The sequence below is a fragment of the Mustelus asterias genome, chromosome 3, assembly GCF_964213995.1.
Source record: "Mustelus asterias chromosome 3, sMusAst1.hap1.1, whole genome shotgun sequence".
NCBI classification, from domain to species: Eukaryota; Metazoa; Chordata; class Chondrichthyes; order Carcharhiniformes; family Triakidae; genus Mustelus; species Mustelus asterias.
In genome coordinates, this window is record NC_135803.1 from 91,714,713 (window position 1) to 91,736,892 (window position 22,180).

Genomic DNA, 22,180 nt, shown 5'->3' on the forward strand with positions numbered 1-22,180 from the left:
GATTGGAATCAGATGCAAGGACGTTGACTGGTTATTATCTCTGAGTGAAAAGTAGCACGAGTATTCCTAATAGCCTTGTAACTAATGACTGGCGTAGATAAGGACATTTCCCATCTTTGGGGGGCATTTGCTATTGTGATGGTTACTGAGGAGATACAGTTGTGGAAAAGTTAAGGAATTAAATTTGGAGAATTTGTATTGAAGGGTAAGAAAGTGCAATGTGTTTAAAGAATTTTTGAATAAATTCTATCAAGGAGGCACTGAGCATTACTTAAAATTTCTGTTCCCTGGTTTTGTGTATCCGGCCTTTGTCATTTGAGATGGCCACTTTAGCAATTTGTGAATTAAATTGTCGCTTGGATATTTTCTTACTAAAATGAAAATAAAAGCATAACTTCCATTGGACTCTTAGAATTTATGCATTTATTCAGTAACAGAATCTTAAATCATACTTTTTTTGACTTGTCCTCGGGTGGATGGAGCTATTACAAGGGGGCATGACTCTAGGGTTCATGGTGGGAGATATAGGAAGGATATCAGAGGTAGGTTCTTTATGCAGAGAGTGGTTGGGGTGTGGAATGGACTGCCTGCAGTGATAGTGGAGTCAGACACTTTAGGAACATTTAAGCAGTTATTGGATAGGCACATGGAGCACACCAGGATGATAGGGAGTGGGATAGCTTGATCTTGGTTTCAGATAAAGCTCGGCACAACATCGTGGGCTGAAGGGCCTGTTCTGTGCTGTACTGTTCTATGTCTTTACTGTTTTACCCCTCCCGTTCCTGGTCTTGATGCATGGAATTAGCAATGTCAGCAGTGTATTTAACTGGAGGGGCATCATGGCCAGTATCCCATGTCCACAGACTTACTTCGTAGCAGGGATGACTGGATAGCAATCAGGGATTGGAATCTTGTCCAGTGTTATGCAGCTAAGCCAGGTTGTGCTTCAATATCTGTAGCCGAGATCATTGCTTCAACTTGTAAGGCTGAGGAAGTGACAGGTCAGCTGTTTGCTCTCAATGATATGTTAATAATGGAAGTTAGAGAAATTGTTTGTTTGCGATGGTTTAATTCTGTGATGGGATGCAGGTGTCACTGACAAGGCCATCCTGAGGGATTAGGGATTTGTTGCCCATCTCTAAATTCCCTTGAGCATAGTTGCTATTTCAGATAGCATTAAAGAGTCAATCGTGTTACTGTGGGTCTGTGGTCACATGTAGGCCAGACCAGGCAAGGGCAGCAGATTTCCTTCCCGACAGGACAGTAGTGAAGCAGGTAGGTTTTTACAACAATGATAGTTTCATGGTTACTGTTACTGAGATTAGCTTTATATTCCGAGTGTGAAGGCAGAACCTTGTTTTAACCTTGCCTCTCTCAGGAAATGCCAAACGACTCATCAAGGTGCAAAGTACCATCAGTTTTTGCATTAGTGTCAAAATTGCATCACATTGATGTGAAAGTTGCAATGTAACTAAAATGGTACCAGGTTAAGCAGTACAGACATGAGTTGGCAAGTGAAATATTCAGCTCCTGTGAAGGAAACCATATTTACAGTAAAACAAATTGGGTTACTGCATCCAGCGTTGGAATATTGACTGGAAACATTTCCCTATTTAAATAAAACCCTTCTCTTTTAATAACTGTTCTCAAGGATCAGCTAATAGTTTCTCTGTAGTTAACTTTTCTCTTCCTCTTTCTCCGACTCCCAGGTTCACTTTCAATTTACTTTTTCTGGAGTTTACTGTGGCGGTTTTTCTTGTCAGCTTACTGGTTTTTTGAGGAACTTTGTTTTTTTTCCTCCTATTGCTTTGTATTCTCAATTGCTGCCAGTTTTTTTCAGTTCGTTGATAGGTGCTGAAGATATCCTTGCAGCAACACTTGCTGGTGGGCAGTTGCACATACTGTTGTTTGGCGGAAAGACATTTTTAAATAACAAAAAATTACACTTGGTTTAAAAGCTGCAGGATTTTAGGTGACTGTGGTGTTGGAATTTCAGATTTAAATTGGGTGATTTGCCAAAGGCAGAGGCTTCTACTCTGCATCTGCAGGTGGCAGGTCACATTTTCAAATGCTTTCTTACTTGAGGAAATGGTGGTTTGGTGGTAATGTCACTGGACTGGTAATTCAGAGGCGCTGGCTAATGCAGTGAAGACATGGGTTCAGATCCCACCTCTGCAGCTGGTGGAATTTAAATTCAGTTGATAAATCTGGAATTGAAAGCTAGTCTCAACAATGGTGAGCATAAAGCTATAATCAATTGTCGTAAAAACCCATCTGGTGCACTAATGTCATTTAGGGAAGGAAACCATCCTTCGCCCGGTCTGGCTTTGACTCGAGACCCACAGCAATATGGTTGACTTTTAACTGTCTTCTGTAATGACCTAGCAAGCCACTCAGTTCAAGGGAAATTGCTGGCAGTATAAGCAATGCCCACACTCAACCCTGACTGGGCCAATTCCCAAACTGACTAGAAGCTGGCCCAGGGGCACATGTAAAGTAGAGTTGGGCTATGAGCAACACCCAGGCCACATTGCAAGGCTCACTGCCCCAGTGTAGCTTGAGACATCCCAATTGAGCCTCAGGCAGTGCAGAAGCTAATCTGATTGAATAAGGAGCCACAACATTTCTGCCATTTTAATGTAAATATTGTTTCTTCATTCATGCGATTCTCTGATGAATGTGATCACATTATCGACTTGTCCTCAATTGTTCCACAAGGGAGTTGTAATGGAATATTCCTGTGATGCTTGTGGGCCATCCAATAGAGTTTCTCACAGTTTATTTGCAATTGGACCTACCTTTCAACACTCTCATCAATCAGTGGTTGTACAAGATATAGTTTATACAGCATGTCACATTATTCAGCACACCCTCATAGCCTTTCCAGTCATGTGTTTGTGATAAATCTCATCTGCAGCCATCTGTTTCACCCCCCCCCCCTTGAGAATTGGAGGATTTTTTTCTCCTTCCCTGTGGACTTTCCTAAAGGCGGAGACTCCTACAAACTAACGTCCATTGATTCACATTGCTCTCCAGTGCCTCGGTCCACTAGCTTTTTTATAAGGCGTGCACATGAGGATAAAAGAAACCAAAGGATATGCCGATAAGGTTGGGGTAAGTAGGGAATGAACAGACTAGTGTAGATTGTAAATGTCAGCATAGACCAATCAGTCAGGCTGAAAACATTGCCCCGGAGCAGTGAACTTTTATGTAAAAGCTATTTGATTATGGGAAGACTGTCACGGCCAAATGCAATTCTGTCCTTGTCCCAGTGTCTGCTTTCAACAGGTGTCAATGTGTGGAAAGAAGATTAGCTAACTTTCTGTTTGCTCCTTTTCTCTTCCCAGTTCATTACTATTGCTAGTGTCTCTGTGGCCCAATTCCCTACTGCAGCATTTTGCCAACTGAAGTCGGGGAGGTATTAAAATAAACTTTTTAAAAATCTTGTTCATGATTCCATGAAGTTGGGGCGGCATGGTGGCACAGTGGTTAGCACTGCTGTCTCACAGCACCAGGGATCCGGTTTCGATTCCAGGTTTGGGTCACTGTCTGTGCGGAATCTGCACATTCTCCCCATGTCTGCGTGGGTTTCTTCCGGGTTCCGCAGTTTCCTCCCACAGTCTGAAAGACTATTGATTAGGTGCATTGGTCATGCTAAATTCTCCCTCAGCGTATTCAAACAGAGTGTGGTGACTAAGGGATTTTCAGTGGCTTCATTGCAGTGTTAATGTAAGCTTACTTGTGATGCTAATAAATAAACCTTTTTTAAAAATGGCCTTAAGCTGTATGGATTGCTAGAAAACCCCATGAAGCAGCTTCATGGTGCATGAAAGATGTCTGAACAACTAAAAAAAAAAAGACCTAGATTAGGTTTTAGGCAGAAGGAGGCCTTTTCGGCCCATTGTGTCCACATTGTTCAATAAAGGTCTGACTCCACTAATCCTATTTTCCAGCATCTGGCCCACCGTCCTGGAGGTTATGGAAATTGCTGGAAATCTGAAAGAAAGCCAGGAAACACAAGGCAGGTCAGTCAGTGTCCGTGTCAAAGAACTCACAGCTGAAACAACCGTTCCTCTGACCTCTCCCCTGAGGCTGCCTGATTTTGACTGTCCGCAGTGTCTGCTCCTGTTGTTGATTGGAAAAAAGTTGGAGAGTTAATTTCTTTCCTTACAAGTAAACACTGTCAAAAACAATCGAATGGAAGTATGATGCCAAGTGTGTCAAACGATTATCAGGTCACTTCGGTGATTGCACCATAACAATGTGATGTGCTTAATTGATTGTACCATCCTCCTTCAAAGACTTTCTTCCATTAACTAGTTGGGTAGCACTCCCTTCTCCTGGTTTGCACTATCTATAATGGCTTCTCTATCCACTGCTATATCATTAACTGTGGAGTGCCCTCAATGATCCATCATTGACTTTCTTCCTATTTCTCATCCACCCATGGGAACATCATCTGGAAATGTGTGATATGATGTTCTCTGACGACATCCAGTTCTACCTCACCACCACCTCTCTCCTCTCCTCTCCACTGCCTCTATGTTGTCACACTGCTTCTCTGACATTCAGTCCAGGAAAAGTTGATACTTCCTCCTATTTGGAGATAAAGAAAATCCTGACTTTGGTCTCCGTCACAAATGCTATTCCCCAGACACCAAGTTTCTGGCAGTTGTCTGAGTTTGGTCATGCTATTTGACCTTGAGCTGAGCTTCTGACCTCATCATCTGTGTCACAATGACTGTCCACTTCCACCTCTAACACAGCACTCTGCCTTTATCTTGCACCAAGTTATGTTTATCTATCACCTCTCTGCTCGCTGACTTACGTTGGCTCCCAATATTTAAATTCTTACCCTTTGAGCATGGCTTGTCCATTCCTATCGCTGTAATTGGTTCCACCCCTATAAACCTCAAAGAATTCTGCATTCATTGACCCGAAATGTTAACTTTGTTTCTTTTCACTGAAGCTGCCTGACCTGCTGAGTATTTTCAGCATTTTCTTGTTTCCATTTCAGCGTTACCCAAGTCTTCCGTCTCTTGTGCACCCTCCATTCCTTTAGTTCACCATCAGCGAGCAGTCGTACCTTTAGCCATCTCTGTCCCCATTTTTACTATTCCCTAAACCTTTCTCCTTTAAGGCATTGCTTAAAGTCTACACCTAATACCAAGCTTTTTAGTCACCTGTGCTATTGTCTCCTTTAGCTTGCCAGTTCTGTTTATGTTTACACTCCTTGAGCAGCTTTGAGATGTTTTGCTGTGTTGGTGATGCAGTTTAAATGCTAGTTGTCATTTTTAACTGACTTTAAAAGTTGCTTCACCCCACTGCGCAAGTTTGACCAGTTCTTTGTCAGGATGGCTGGGATCAGTTTAATCTTCAGTGTAAAAACAGGAAATGCTGGAAAAACTCAGCATGTCTGACAGCATCTGTGGAGGGAAGAATCCAATATAATTCTTCAACTTCAGTGTAATGCATCTATAACAGGTTTTGATTTATTTGAATAATGACTCTGGCTGGGAAATCAGTGACAAGGAACTTTCAACTTAAGAATTTAGAATTATTAGCAGGGAGCAATGAGAGTTATGAATTGTGTTTTACTGACTTTCATAGCCTCCTTCTGCACTGTAGGGATTCTATTTGGCCCATCAAGCCTGCACCAACAACTGTCCCATGTTTCCTCAGAAGGAAATCTTCAAAATGCAGCAAATGAAACAACTACAAAACTTACTCCAACTTATAAATCAGAGAAAGGGTTTAATAAAGAAACATCATTACTCCAAACTTGGAGCCTCGCCCTAGGCCACTCCAAGCTTCCCACAATTCTACATAGATCCTTATTTATAGTGAATCAGTTGGTCAGCTGACTATTACATCATTCTGTGATTGGTTCCATGTTTTACTGAGTCAGCTGATCCTTACACCTTGTTCCCATTGGTCATATTATATCCAACACAAATTTGTCACTGGTTACATTCTAACACCCCACCCAGCTGCTATTCCTGTAACCCCAAGTATTTACCCTGCTAATCCCCCTGACACTAAGGGTCAATTTACCATGGCCAGTCACTCTAACCTGCACATCTTTGGAGTGTGGGAGTAAACCGGAGCTCCTGGAGGAAACCCACATAGACACAGGGTGAATGTGCAAACTCCACACAGTAAGTGACCAAGGCCAAAATTGAACCCGGGTCCTGCCGTGTCATGCAGCAGTGCTAACCACACTTTGATGTGTGTGACATCCACAATTGGTCTTTATTGTTTTGAAGATTTGGTTTCTCAGATCCTCTGGGTAACCAGCATTGTGGGAGTCACAGATTACTGGATTCCACAGTCACAGAAGGATGGGGCTGGTTGGAGTCTGTCAATTTTCTAGGTTATCTTCCTCTACTTGGTCTTTGTTTTCAAAGTGTTCAAATTCATGCTTGCAAATGGCTGCTGTGTGATTGCTTGTGATTTCCCTTGTTTAACAATCTACAGAGATTTCAGATTCCAAAAGATTAGTTTTGATTGCAGAGTGTTAGGGTACCAGAGCAAAAACCCAAAAGTATGTTATGAAGCCCAACTAGACCCCAACAGTTTTTTCTATTTTGGCATTAGTATGAGGATAGGGTTTTTTCACTCCAGGTGTGATTCTATTGACACACTAGGAAGCTTTTATCAAAATAAACTTTTAGAAACTATAGCAAATGAATTAGCTTAATATTTAACAATTGAAATATTTAAACAGGACAAGATACAACTTTTAACTGCTGATCTATCTCAATTAGTTCCGATTTAAGCAATATTTCTCTTACAGACTTAAATTCATCTTTGAAACCAGTTACGTGTTTTTAGTTAACAGTCATAAAGCCTTTGCATGCCTCTGTGGACAGAGAGAGAGAAAAGACACAGGGACACCTGTCTTCTTAACACACAAAACAGCGGCCTCCAGAGAGAGGCAGGGCCACCTCTTGCTTTTTTCAAAACCAGATAGAAACTGCCTGCTTTTCCCTGTAAGCTTAGCTCCTCCCCTTAAGCACGTTACTGTGTCAATCAACCTAATCAAAACCATACTCTGAAACCTCGGGGGAAAAACCAAAATAAACAAAAAAGCATTTACTCAAATTAAAACAAACACCCCATTAGCTAAGATCAATTATTAGCCTGCATTCTCAGCATGTAAGCTGCTTGGTGCAGAGAAATTGGCACCATGTAAACAGTGCTGAATTTTAAACATATCCCTCACAAGACACATGATATAAATACATTTCTTAAAGGCACAGTATTGTCGCAAGAGGATCTTTGATTAGGAATAAGTATATTTATGTCTAAAATATAAAAACGTTCAAAGGAGATCTCTCCTTGGGCACACAGTCTTTCACTGCCAGAAAGAGAAGGTGGTTTGAGTACAGCTGGGTAAGATTCTCTTCTGGAAGCTCGATGGGCCAAATTGATTCCTTCTGCACTGTAGAACATAGAACAGTACAGCACAGAACAGGCCCTTCGGCCCACGATGTTGTGCCGACCTTCATCTGAAACCAAGATCAAGCTATCCCACTCCCTACCATCCTGGTGTGCTCCATGTGCCTATCCAATAACCGCTTAAATGTTCCTGTAGGACTTCTATGGTTCTATAACAAAGGACATTTTTCTATCTGGACAGTTTGTTCTAACCTGGCTCCTACCTTTCAATCTACCTGTCTCAAGTGTCCCTACCTGATGTTACATTGCTGTTAGGATGGCTCTTGGGAAAGAGTAGAGAGGGGGGGGGGGGGGGGGGTGGTGGTGGTTCCTGGAAATATACTTGTGTGTTCCCCATATCCAGGTGCAGACCTCGGAAGGTTAACAGATTTGTAAAATTGAGATTTTGTAACCTGACCCTGAAGCGTGCTTTAGATTCTTGTTAAGGAATTGGTGAGATGCTTTTGCTCAGTGACTCATCAGATGAATAATGAATATATTGAGTTCTTTTTTAACAAGCTTTAATTAGGCTTAACCCTGACTCTTGCAGCATTGTGATGTTATGAGCCAGCCAATTTGCCTGTTCCTAGGTTTCTTCCATTAATACTTTGGTGAAGGGCATTCTGTATGTTTGTTGGCTCTGGAAAGGCTGCAATTATTACCCATCCATCGTTGCCCTTTTGGCATTAAAAAAAATCAACCATTAAGCATCACATCAACCTCTGTTAGGGGTCTCGAGTTTCTTTCAAGGGCATGAGTGATCCAGTTGGGTCTTTAATGACAATCTTAGAGCTTTCTGGTGCCAGAAATGACCAGGTATACTCAAAGCGATTCACAGTTTTCCACACTGGGATTTTAAAATATTCTTTTACAGAATGTGGGCATCATTGGCTTGGCCAGCATTTGTTATCCATCCATAATTGCCCATGAGAAGGTAGCTGGTGGTGAGCTGCAGTTCTGTGTGGTGTAGATACACTCACAGTGCTGCAAGGGAGGGAGTTCCAGGATTTTGACCCAGCAACAGTGAAGGAATGGCGATATATTTCCAAGTCAGGATGGTGTATGACTCAGTGGGAGAAATTGTAGGTAGTGGTGTTCCCATGCATTTGCTGTGCTTGTCCTTCTTGGTGGTAGAGATCGTAGGTTTGGAAAGTACTGTCAACGGGTGACTGGAAAGGATTGTTTCCTCTGGGAGAATCTAGAACTAGTTTTAAATTTAAGGGGTTGCCCATTTCAGAGATGAGGAAAATCTTTTCCCTCAGAAGGTTGAGACTTTGGAATTTCCCTTCTCAAAAAGTGGTTGAGGCAGTGGCTTGGAATATTTTAAAGGCATTTTTAAGGTAGACAGATTTTTGATAAACAAGGGGGTGAAAGGTTATCAGGGATGAGCAGGAATGTGAAGTTAAGGTTGAAATTAGATCAGCCATGATTTTCTTGAATGGCAAAGTGGGGCCAAGTGACCTACTTACGCCTGCTCCTAATTCACACATTCGAGCCTTGGTGAGTTGCTGAAGTGTGTCTTGTAGATGATTGCTACACACTGCTGCAAATGTATATTGGTGGTGAAGATAATGAATGTTTAAGGTGGTAGATAGATTCCTGTCAAACAGGCTGCCAAGTCCTGGATGTGTCACACTTCTTGTGTGTTACTGAAGCTGCACTTATCCAGACAAGTGGAGAATATTCAAGCGGAGAGGGATAGTTCCCAGTTTCTGACTTGTTCTTGTAGCCAGAGTGTGTATATGACTGGTCCAGTTGAGTTTCTGATCAGTGTTAACCTCTTAGGATGTTGATGGTGGGAGAATTCAATTAATGCAGTGTCAATGAACACTAAGTGGAGATGGTAATTTCCTGGCACTTGTGTGGTGCCAATGTTCCTTGCCATTTATCAGCCCTAGCCTGAATATTGTCTAGCTCTTACTGCGTATGGTTCTGAGCACTGTACCTAGTTCTGGGTGAAAACCACAATACAGTAATTTTTGATTCAAAGATGTTTACACCACAGAAGGAGGCCACTTGGCCCATCATGTTGATGCCGATCAACAATGATCTGACTACACTAATCCCATCTTCCAGCACTTGGTCTGTTGCCCTGAGGTTGTGGCAGCACAAGTGAATATGTAAATACTTCTTAAATGTTACGAGAGTTTTTGACTCAACCCCCATTTCAGGCAGTAAGTTCCAGACTCCCACCACCCTCCAGGTAAAAAAAGTTTCCCCTCAAGTCCTTCTACCAATCACCTTAAATCTAGGCCCCTGATTATTGACCCCTCTACTAACGGAAAAAGTGTCTTCCTCTGCAATCCATTGATGCCCTTCATAATCTTATACATCTCTAACAGTTCCCTTCTCAACCTTTGCTACTTCGAGGAAAATACCCCCAGCCTTCCCAATCTTTCCTCATAGCTCAGATACTGCAGCACAGGCAGCATTGTGATAAATTTCCTCTGCACCCTCTCAAGTGCAATCACATCCTACAATGTGATGACCAGAACTACATGCAGTACTCCAGTTGCAACCTAACCAACATTTTATACCGTTCCAACATGACCTCAGTGCTCTTGTATTCTATGCCTCGGCTAATAAAGGTAAGTATCCAATATGCCTTTTTAACCACCTTACCTACCTACCGGGCCATCTTCAGGGCTTTGTGGATATGCACTTCAAGGTCCCTCTGATCTTCAGTACTTACCAGGTCCCACCATTCATAGTGCAGTTGTCTTGTTAGCCCTCCCCAAGTGCATTACCTCTCTCTTTTCCGGGTTGAATTCAATTTATCACTGCTCTGCCTACCTGACCAGTCTATTGAACACCTGCAGGTGTTCTCCTCACTATTTGCCATCCTACCAATTTTCGAGTCATCTGCAAACTTCTCGATCATACCCCCTATATTTAAGTTGAAATCATTAATTTACAGCACAAATCGCAAGGGCGCCAGCACCGAGTCCTGCGGAACCCAACTGGAAACGGGTAACATCCTCCTACCATCATCCTCTCTTTCCTGCCTCTCAGCCAATTTTGGATCCAATATGTCACTTTGCCTTAGATTCCATGGGCCCCTACTTTCTTGGCCGGTCTGCCATGAGGCATCCTATTAGCAGTTTTGCTAAAGTCTGTATAGATCATATCAAATAGGAACATAGGAGCAGGGGTCGGCCATTCAGCTCCTCAAGCATACTCTGCCATTCAATAAGATCATGCCTGATCTGTGACATTACCCTCATCAACACTCGTGGTTATCTCCTCAAGATTCTCAATCAAATTTGTCAAACACAACCTTCCCTTAACAAATCCATGCTGACTCTCCCTGATCAATCCATGTCTATCCAGCTCAGCCTTCAACACCATAATTCCAACAAAACTCATCTCCAAACTTTGTGGCCTAGGGCTCTGCTCCTCCCTCTGCGACTGGATCCTCAACTTCCTAACACATAGACTGTAATCGGTAAGGATATGTAATGACACCTCCTCCATGATTATCCTCAATATTGGTGCCCACAAGGCTGTGTCCTCAGCCCTTACCAAAGTCTTGATACACTTACAACTGTGTGGCCAAATTCTGCTTCAACTCTATTTCCAAGTTTGCTGATGACACCACCGTAGTGGGTCGGATCTTAAACAATGATGAGGCAGAGTGCAGGAACAAGACAGAGAATCTAGTGAAATAGTGCGAAGCAATAATCTCTCCCTCAATTCACTAAAACGAAAAGCTAGTCATCAGGAAACATAGTGGAGGACATGTGCCTGTCTACATCAATGGTGAAGAAGTGGAGATGGTTGAGAACTTCCAAGTTCCTAGATGTTCAGATCACCAACAATCTGTCCTGGACTATCCATACTGACGCTACATTTAAGAAAGTTTATCAATGCTTCTACTTTCTCAGAAGGCTAAGGAAATTCAGCGTGCCCATTACAACTCACCAATTTTTACAGATGCACGACAGAAAGCATCCTATCCAGATGTGCGGGTTAGGTTGATTGGCCATGCTAAAATTGCCCTTAGTGTCCTGGGATGCGTAGGTTAGAGGGATTAGTGGGTAAATATGTAGGGATATGGGGATAGGGCCTGGGTGGGATTGTGGTCGGTGCAGACTCGATGGGCCGAATGGCCTCTTTCTGTGCTGTCGGGATTCTAAGATTCTAAGTATCAAAGCTTGGTATAGCTCCTGACTACAAGAAACTACAAAGGGTTGTGAATGTAGCCCAGTCCATCATGCAAACCAGCCTCCCACCCATTGACTGTGTCTACACTTCTCGCTGCCTTGGGGAAAGCAGTCAGCATAATCAAGGACCCCACGCCCCCGAATATGTTCTCTTCCACCTTCTTAAGTTGGGAAAAAGATACAAAAGTCTGAGACCATGTACCAACAGACTCAAGAACAGCTTCTTCCCTGCTGTCATCAGACATTTAAACGGTCCTATCCTATATTAAGCTGATCTTTCTCTTCATCCTACCTGTAGCTACAACATTATATTCTGCACTCTATCCTTTTCCCCTGTGTACTTCATGAGCGGTATGTTTTGCCTGTACAGCGCGCAAGAAACAATACTATTCACAGTATCCCAATGCATGTGCCAAATCAAATCAAGTGCAGATATATTCTGTCCCTCAAACCTTTCAAAAAACTTCCCCACTACTGATGTTAGACTGACTGACTGGCCAATAATTTGAGTCTATCCTTTCCTCCCTTTCTTAATAATGGAAGTGTTAGCAGTCCTCCAGTCCACTGGCAGTACACACGACAGCGCAGAGTCGCTGAGCAGAAACTGATAGCCAAGTTCCGCACACACGAGGACGGCCTCAACTGGGATATTGGGTTCATGTCACACTATTTGTAACTCCCTGGACCTGCAGAGTTTCACTGGCTGTCTTGTCTGGAGACAATACACATCTTTTTAGCCTGTCTTGATGCTCTCTCCACTCACATTGTTTTGTTTCTTAAAGACTGGATTAGTTGTAAGTATTCGCATTCCAACCATTATTCATGTAAATTGAGTCTGTGTCTTTATAAGCTCTGTTTGTGAACAGAATTCCCACTCACCTGAAGAAGGGGCTTAGAGCTCCGAAAGCTTGTGTGGCTTTTGCTACCAAATAAACCTGTTGGACTTTAACCTGGTGTTGTTAAACTTCTTACTGTGTTCACCTGTGGCCAAAGAGGATTGGAAAATTACTACCAGTACCCCTGATATCTCCTTCCTCGCCTCCCATCCACTGACTCTGTCTACACTTCCCACTTTCTTGGCAAAGCAGCAAGCATAATTAAGGATCCCACGGACCCCAGACATTCTCTCTTCCACCTTCTACCGTCGGGAAAAAGACACAAAAGTCTGAGGTCACGTACCAGCCGACTCAAGAACAGCTTCTTCCTGCTGCTGTCAGACTTTTGAATGGACCTACCTCGCATTAAGTTGATTTTTCTCTACACCCTAGCTATGACTGTAACACTACATTCTGCACTGTCTTGTTTCCTCCTGTATGAACGGTATGCTTTGTCTATATAGCATGCAAGGAACAATACTTTTCACTATGTTAATAAATGTGACAATAAATCATATCAAATCAATTTTGTGGGTCGGAGGACACTTTAAGCCATAATTCACTAACCAGCAACTGAAGTTTCATGAGAAAAGGTGAGGTGATGGTTGGAAGGGGAAATTCAGCAGCTGTGGAAAAGATTTAAAGTGTGAAGAGCTTTTGCACCAAAGCACTTAATCCCCAGCAACTGGTTTGTTATAGCAATAAAGCCTCTTAGCTGGGTCACCTTTGTGCTCTTTCAAAGCACACTGCTGATTCGATAGTCTGCCTTTCTCTGATCTAATTACTCGTTTGTTTTCGAGTGTTGGATGTGTGTAATCAGCTGAGAGGGTGGGTGCTTTGCTAATGACTGACATGCATGTCATTATTGTGCGAAAGGAGTTCATGCTGGCATCGTATGCACTGTTCTGGTTTCACAGATGCTGGAGAGAAATGTGTAGGAAGCAGACTTCAGCTGGCTGATTTGAGGGCCCCAATCTGCCAGCAGTTTCTTGGTCTGAGTGAGTAGGTAAGTCGACTGAATGTGGCTGTAGTAATCCTGTGAGAAAGCAAACTATTTGTAACTATTACACTGATCAAACTTTCAGTGACTCTCGAAGCATGTAGGGCATGTCATTATAGTTTTCTTGGGCTCAAAGAACTTCAGTAGAAATTGTTAGCAGCACTGTGATCAGCTGCCCTGCTGAATTGTTTTCAGTATATTCAGCAGCAGATCTTTTTGCTAAAAGTAGACAGTGTTAGTATAAATATAGTATGTTCAGGGTAACAACGTTTGAAATATAGACGGTTTTCTGATTTCCTCGATTGCATAATTTATCACAGGTAATTTTCCACATCTTAATGCAGTTTTGTTTTTCCATTTAAATTGTTTAAAAATGTGCTGGAAAATTGTGGTATTTTCTTTGCTGTTAGCTGTTCTGTATGTACAAATTAAGGTAGATTATTTTACATCCAGTACTGCAGCTGCAGGCCATCAGACTCAGTCCTTTTGAAAGAAATGACTGACGGAAGAAATAATGAGATTATGAGAACAAATTTTATAATCTTAGGATGTTCCAAAGCGCTTAACAATTAATGAAATAAATTTTTGTCATGTAGTATGTGGAAATGCAATGTTGGTCAGGAGAACTTCCCACTCTTCAAATGGTGGCCATGCAATCTTTTATATCTACCTGAGTGAGCAAAGGGGTTTTGAATTGACATCTTATTTGAAAGATGACACCTCCAGTCCAGTGGCTGCATTTGACTGAGTATGGCATTAAGACGCCCAAGTAAAACTGGGGTCAATGGGAACTGGGGGGAGAACTCTCCAGTAGTTAGTCATACCTGGCACAGAGGAAGATGGTTGTGGTGATTGGAGGTCAATCATCTCAGCTCCAGGACATCACTGCAGCAGTTCCTTAGGTTAATGTCCTAGGCACAACCATCTTCATCTGCTTCATCATTGACCTTCATTCCATCATAAGGTCAGAAGTGGGGATGTTCGCTGATGATTCTACAATGTTCAGCACCATTTGCGATTCCTCAGAAACTGTCTAAATCCAACAAGACCTGGGCAATATCTAGGTTTGGGTTGACAAGTAATATATGTACCACATAAATACCAGGCATTCTGTCTAACAAGAGAGAATCTAACCATCGCCTTGACATTCAGTGGCATCGTCATCACTGAATTCCCCCACTATCAACATCCTAGGAGTGGTTACCGTTAACCAGAAACTCAACAGGATTAGTCCTATAAATACTGTGGCTACAAGAGTAGATTAGAGGCAAGGAATCCTGCGGTGAGTAATTTGCTACCTGACTCATCAAAGCCTGTTCACAATCTACAAGGCACAAGTCAGGGGTGTGATGGAATACTCTCCACTTATCCGGATGAGTGCAGTTCCGACTACAAGAAGCTTGAGGCCATGCAGGACAAAGCCGCCTGCTTGATTGACAATCCTTTCCACAGACATTCACTCCCTCCACAGTACAGTAGCATTGTATAGCATCTACAAGATGCACTGCAGGAATTCACTCAGGCTCTTTAGTACTTTGCAAACACACAATCACTACTACCACCAGAAGGACAGGACAGGCAGGAGATGCATGAGAACACCACCACCTGGAAGCTCCTCTCCAAGCCACTCACCATTCTGACTTAGAAATATATCTCCATTCCTTCACTGTCACTGGGTCAAAATCCTGGAATTCCCTCCCCAGCAGCACCGTGGGTGTCCCTCCACCTCATGGATTGCAGAGGTTCAAGAAGGCAGCTCACCACCACCTTCTCGAGGGTAATTAACGTTGGGCAATAAATGCTGGCCTAACCAGCGATGCCCACAATCCATGAATGAATTAAAAAAGCTACTCTTCGCCCCTCCATAAGATTCCTTTTCTTTCACGCTATACATAAAAACTCTGGTTGCATGCATCTACCCAGAGATATAGCATTTCTTTTCTAGGAATAATAACTTGCTTTGTAATCTAATTTTTTAATCTGCAAATTTACCAACGAACAATTACTCCTTATATCCAGTCAATCCTTTCTTCATCGGTTAGTGTTGAATTACTCCAAAGCTTTGGTCTGTAAATGCCTGCCATCTCCTCTTCACGTCTGATTGTGTGGTTTGTCATGTCATTGTTTCCTTATAATGCGAACGCGCAATAGACTGAATGACCTTCTTCTGTTTCTTATTCAATGAATCTATCAAACCGTTGACTGATTCTGCCTCGTGTTAAAATTGAGTTTTGCTGAATGAGAAACATGTGAAGCTTTTTGTCTTCCACTCATTGGGACAAAGACAAGAATGCCAAATTTCAAGTGATCAAACCAATTTATGCAACAGAAGAAAAGGGTGATGATTGGTTGGCAAGCCAACTCTGATTGGACAAGGAGTTGCTATGGAGAGAGCAACAGGGAGCTTTAGGCTCCCCAAGCTCCCTGGTAATTCAAAAAATATAATACACAGTAAGGAGTCTAACAACACCAGATTGAATTCAAAAAAGGCACAAGGCTTCAACTTGTTCTTTTTTTAAAACTGAGAACAAGTGCTTGTGTATGAATATATGTAATTTCTCAAATTGGTTGTTAGTGTAGCTATTCATGCACTCAGGCTTGTTCAAGTGCTGTCCAATCATGGAATCAATCTAACAGTAGATGTGTTTTGGGTTTTGCAAGCATGGGTTGGTTGAATATGGTCTGTACTCTGCCTATTGCAAACAACAAAGGGAACACGCTGTTTGATTCAATCAGCCAGTCACTGTTACTTGCAGCCTTCATTCGTAGACTACATTGCTCAATTGTATGATAGGCAAAAATCTTTTTGGACTGATGACATCATCCTGTTGTAGAAAATATCACTCGCATAGCTACTGCATAGTAGCAATGTGAAACACTGGCTTACTCTGTTCACATTTTTCAGATATTTTGCTTTTCCAGGGTAATTTGAGATCATTTGCAGGTGTGATTGAACAATCCTGAGTGTACCCTAACATGATGTGGAGATGCCGGCGTTGGACTGGGGTAAACACAGTAAGAAGTTTAACAACACCAGGTTAAAGTCCAACAGGTTTATTTGGTAGCAAAAGCCACACAAGCTTTCGAGGCTCTGAGCCCCTTCTTCAGGTGAGTGGGAATTCTGTTCACAAACAGAACTTATAAGACACAGACTCAATTTACATGAATAATGGTTGGAATGCGAATACTTACAACTAATCCAGTCTTTAAGAAACAAAACAATGGGAGTGGAGAGAGCATCAAGACAGGCTAAAAAGATGTGTATTGTCTCCAGACAAGACAGCCAGTGAAACTCTGCAGGTCCACGCAACTGTGGGAGTTACAAATAGTGTGACATAAATTCTGATTCTAGGATCGCATGATAAAGACTCAGGAGGAAAAAAGCAGAAATATTTATGTGAAATAGTGTGACATAAACCCAATATCCCGGTTGAGGCCGTCCTTGTGTGTGCGGAACCTGGCTATCAGTTTCTGCTCCGCGACTCTGCGCTGTCGTGTGTCGCGAAGGCCGCCTTGGAGAACGCTTACCCGAATATCAGAGGCCGAATGCCCGTGACCGCTGAAGTGCTCCCCAACAGGAAGAGAACAGTCTTGCCTGGTGATTGTCGAGCGGTGTTCATTCATCCGTTGTCGCAGCGTCTGCATAGTTTCCCCAATGTACCATGCCTCGGGACATCCTTTCTTGCAGCGTATCAGGTAGACAACGTTGGCCGAGTTGCAAGAGTATGTACCGTGTACCTGGTGGATGGTGTTCTCACGTGAGATGATGGCATCTGTGTCGATGATCCGGCACGTCTTGCAGAGGTTGCTGTGGCAGGGTTGTGTGGTGTCTTGGTCACTGTGACCAAGACACCACACAACCCTGCCACAGCAACCTCTGCAAGACGTGCCGGATCATCGACACAGATGCCATCATCTCACGTGAGAACACCATCCACCAGGTACACGGTACATACTCTTGCAACTCGGCCAACGTTGTCTACCTGATACGCTGCAAGAAAGGATGTCCCGAGGCATGGTACATTGGGGAAACTATGCAGACGCTGCGACAACGGATGAATGAACACCGCTCGACAATCACCAGGCAAGACTGTTCTCTTCCTGTTGGGGAGCACTTCAGCGGTCACGGGCATTCGGCCTCTGATATTCGGGTAAGCGTTCTCCAAGGCGGCCTTCGCGACACACGACAGCGCAGAGTCGCGGAGCAGAAACTGATAGCCAGGTTCCGCACACACAAGGACGGCCTCAACCGGGATATTGGGTTTATGTCACACTATTTCACATAAATATTTCTGCTTTTTTCCTCCTGAGTCTTTATCATGCGATCCTAGAATCAGAATTTATGTCACACTATTTGTAACTCCCACAGTTGCGTGGACCTGCAGAGTTTCACTGGCTGTCTTGTCTGGAGACAATACACATCTTTTTAGCCTGTCTTGATGCTCTCTCCACTCCCATTGTTTTGTTTCTTAAAGACTGGATTAGTTGTAAGTATTCGCATTCCAACCATTATTCATGTAAATTGAGTCTGTGTCTTATAAGTTCTGTTTGTGAACAGAATTCCCACTCACCTGAAGAAGGGGCTCAGAGCCTCGAAAGCTTGTGTGGCTTTTGCTACCAAATAAACCTGTTGGACTTTAACCTGGTGTTGTACCCTAACAACCAGTTTAAGATAATCACTTGAGCTCATAACGTGACTCATTTATGCTTGCTGGAAGTTATATTATTCATGTATGGTGACTTGTTCTCTGCAAATGAAAGGAATATGTTCAAGCCTCCCCTTTTGGAATTGCCCATTTGGGAGCCTATAGTTCACTATTGCTTTTTCCATGGCTACACCTTGGCCAGTCAAAGTGGGTTTGCTAACCAATCAGCACTCTTTTCTTCTGTTATGATTGTTTGAAATTTGGCATTCTTGGACTTGTTCTGATGAGTGCAACATGTCTCTGTTCAGCAAGATGCAAGTTTTGTACTGCCAAACGACTGTTTAAAATTAAATATTGTTGCTTCTTTGGGCTTAAGACTGGCTGTTCTAGGAAATTATCTCAATTCCATTTCAGTAAGTCTATTCCCTACCTTGAGCTGCTGTCTTTGTCCAGTTTGAATGCTGGTTAAAATCACCCAATCTTGAAGTATTTGTCTTTCAGCTCGCCCTGATCCATATTTTGTGTGCTGTTCACTGATTACATTGCTGCTATTCCCTGTAACTCCCAGTACTTTAACCTAATGTTGCACAACTCAGTGCTCTTTCCAGGCACAATACTAGTGTGAAAAGATGCAATCTGTAATTGATGATAGGCCTAATGAAAGATCATTGAGCTGAAACGTAAACTGTTTCTCTCTCCACGGATGTTGCCAGTCCTGCTGACTGTTTCTCTGTGTTTTCTATTTTTATTTTAGATTTCCAGCATCTGCTGTATTTTGCTTCTGTAGTTGAACAGTAGGATACTTTTCATAATTCTCATGAATGTGGTGCAAAAATGTTGTCTATCCACAATTTAAACTTATTTAACTCATGTTGCTGGTTCAGCATCTGACAGTGTGGGTTTTTTAAACATGCATGCTTAGAAAAGGTGCTGGAATTTAAAGTGTTTTCCTTGGACCTGCAGAGTGGCAAGTTGAGGAGTGCTCAGCTTCTGATTATAGAAACAAAAGCCGAGTATATACTGATAGTGGGTGGTGGGCTTCTTGTCCATTGTGAGGTGATTGTTTGAATGTTGAATTGTTAGCAGACAGTCAACGTGAACATTTAACAAGTATGATCAAGTTTACATCATTGATGCATATCGTGTAACTGTCAAGTGTGGGGAATTTAATACCTCTGATCTGATATTTGACACATTGATGATTCATAATTCAGAATAGTACAGTAGAGACACATTGCATTGCCCTGCTTTCAGATACCAAATTACAGAAGATGGTTTATGATAAAGTGGAGCAAGTGACAAGGCAACAATGACGGGCAGAGTAGAACTGTGCAAATGAAATCAAAAATGATTTATATACTTTGTTACCAACGTGAAGGGTACTTCATTTAGATAACACTAACTTTCCTCCCACCTGTAAACAGAAAAGTGTTATTGAATTGTTTCCCTCTTTATAAGCGGTGGCATATTTCCCAACCCCTCAGTTTTGGTGTTATCCAGTTTTCTATAATAACCCTACAGAAAATGCGGGATAGAATGAACCCAGCTTATTTGCACACATTCAAAATATGAAAAAAGGATTCACGATGTCCCTCTCGCCTTCAGACAGTAAAGAGATGGATAGAGAAAATAAAGATTTATAGTACTGAGACCACAGACAAAAGAAATATTGTTTTGCATGTATTCGAGTCCAGAATCCGATGAAGTATTTCTTCACGGAGGTCAGTAGGCTGAAAGCCTGTGTTTAGAATTCACTTTCCGGTGGTATTGACTTCACATGATGAGATGGGCACGCAGAGGTGAATCAGTCTTGAAGGCAATGGCACAGTACTTCCGACAGCAGTGTGGATGGTACCAGATGTTCAACCTGGGCAGAGCTGCTCTTCTGTGAGGCTAGTCAGATGTATTTTATAAAAATATCCAGTGTGAGGCAAGGTCCTTCGCAACTTGATTCAGATTTTCATGTTTCCCGATGTCCTGGCCTCATTGTGACAATTCTTGCCCTTCTGGCCTGAGTAATTTCTAGATTTTAAAAGAAATAAACCTGCATTGCATTGAAGACCCTTAAATCTTGATACATAAGCAAATTGCAGACAGTAATGTGTGTTCCTTGCACCTTCACATTTCCAGCAATTAATGGGTTAGAGCATTGCAAATTGTCTTTTTGAGGCAGAAATTGGTGTTTACAGGAATCCTAACAAATATCACTTTCGTGAAACTTGGAATAAGTTTACAGTACAATTAATTATAAAATTATACATGGGAAAAACTGCATTTGAACTTTTCTGATTGGCGCCCTCAAACTGTTTCCAGTATCAGTGATACGCCTCTTTCCACAAGCACAGTTCAAAGTAAGCTCTGCAGCAACTAAAGTTTGGAAAGAGAAAATCCCTCATTGTACTGCTCCATGTTATCATGGTTCAAGTGCACATATTACAAAACTCAGATCCCACCAAAGCTTTGCTGAAATCCCAATCACAAAACTGTTTCTGAACTTATGTTGTCTTTTTGTACCTATAATAATTAGTGCCGTTCAAAACAGTACCCACATCAGATTTTGTAACAGAAATATAGAAATCTTTAGAAGATATTTTAATCACTGTGCAATTAATACAGGATCACCTCAAATGAAACCGAGGAATGTTCAACCTCAGCCACTGAGCACTTGTAATGCTGGATATAATGTTGCAGATTGATATTGTGTTCTGATGGTGTAAAATTGACTTTGGCATCAGGGTTCCTGTTTCAGATTGTTGGAAAGTAGGTGAATGTGGACACAGGATGAGGACAGAACCAGACTCCATTGACAAAAAATAGTTGAGGCCAAACGTCTGATTTCAAGAAGATAATAAATATAGCTCTTGGCTAAAAGGATCAAGGGATATGGGAGGAAGGTAGGATCAGGATATTGAATTTGATGATCAGCCATGATCAAAATGAATGACGGAGTAGGCTGGAAGAGCCAAATGGCCTGCTATTTTATTTTCTTCTATTACCTATGTTCCTACGACTGTGATTCCTTCCGTAGTTCACTGCCTTGGATCACACACACAGAATGGCTTCCTGGGTTCCCCAATATCAAACTTCATAGATGCAGGTGAAGGCCATTCAGCCTTTTGAACTTGTTCTGCTATTCAGTTAAATCATGGCTGATCTGTATTTTAACTCTATTTACCCATCTTGGATTTATATCCCTTAGCAACCTAATTTTCTTTCTGCAGTCTAGGGATTCTATGGTTCTAACCTAAAAAAAAACTATCAATCCCAGTTTTCAAATTTTCAACTGACCTAGCCTCAATAGTCCAATGAGAACATTTGACTTCAGGACAACGAAGGAGACAATTGTCTCAATATTATGAGTAACCAGCCATCTGTGAAGAAAATAGACAAAATAATATTTCATTATAAAAGTTTCCTCCAAGCCACACACCATCCTGACTTGGAACAATATCATTGTCCCTTCATTGTCACTATCAACATGCTGAAACTCCCTTCCCAAAAGCACTGTACCTACACCACAAGGACTGCAGTAGCCTCAAAGCCAACTTCTTGATTGGGGGTGGACAATAACTGTGGACCTTGTTAACGATGCTCACATCCCATGAACAATTTTTTAAAAACAAACGATCAACAAGATTGCTCAAAGAACTTCAGCTCAATTGATGAGCTGGGGTCTGAGCTTCAGACGTTGCGGCACATCCAGGAGGGGGAAGAGTTACCTGGACACTTTGTTTCAGGAGACGGTCACATCCGGTAGATTAAGTAGCTTTAATTCGGTCAGTCGTCAGGGGCAGCAGGATGTGACTGCAAGTGAGGCAGGTAGAGGGATCCTGAATTCATGAACGTAGGAGCCTCAGCTCTTGACCTTGTCCAACAGCTATGAGGTATTTGCTCTGTGTGGATGAGGGAAAGGGCTGCAAGGAGGATGAGCTAGCTGACCACTGCACCATGGTGCAGGAGGCCATTCAAGAGGGAAGAGCGAAAAGAGTTGTAGGGGATTCTATAATTAGGGGGATTGATAGCATCCTTTGTAAGCAGGATCGAGAGTCCCACATG

At 42.3% G+C, this 22,180-nt stretch overlaps 1 protein-coding gene across 3 annotated transcripts in view; it reads left to right on the forward strand.

The window, feature by feature from the left end:
• The first annotated feature begins 3,952 nt into the window (after window positions 1-3,952).
• Window positions 3,953-22,180, forward strand: part of ip6k1 (inositol hexakisphosphate kinase 1) — a 94,342-nt gene continuing 76,114 nt past the window's right edge. The window contains exons 1-2 of one of the 3 annotated variants that reach the window (XM_078209324.1): window positions 3,953-4,025; window positions 13,396-13,484. The gene's annotated coding sequence lies outside the window, so the exon portion shown is untranslated. The remainder of the gene's footprint in view (window positions 4,026-13,395; window positions 13,485-22,180) is intronic. The other 2 variants (XM_078209326.1, XM_078209325.1) reach the window with 2 other exon arrangements.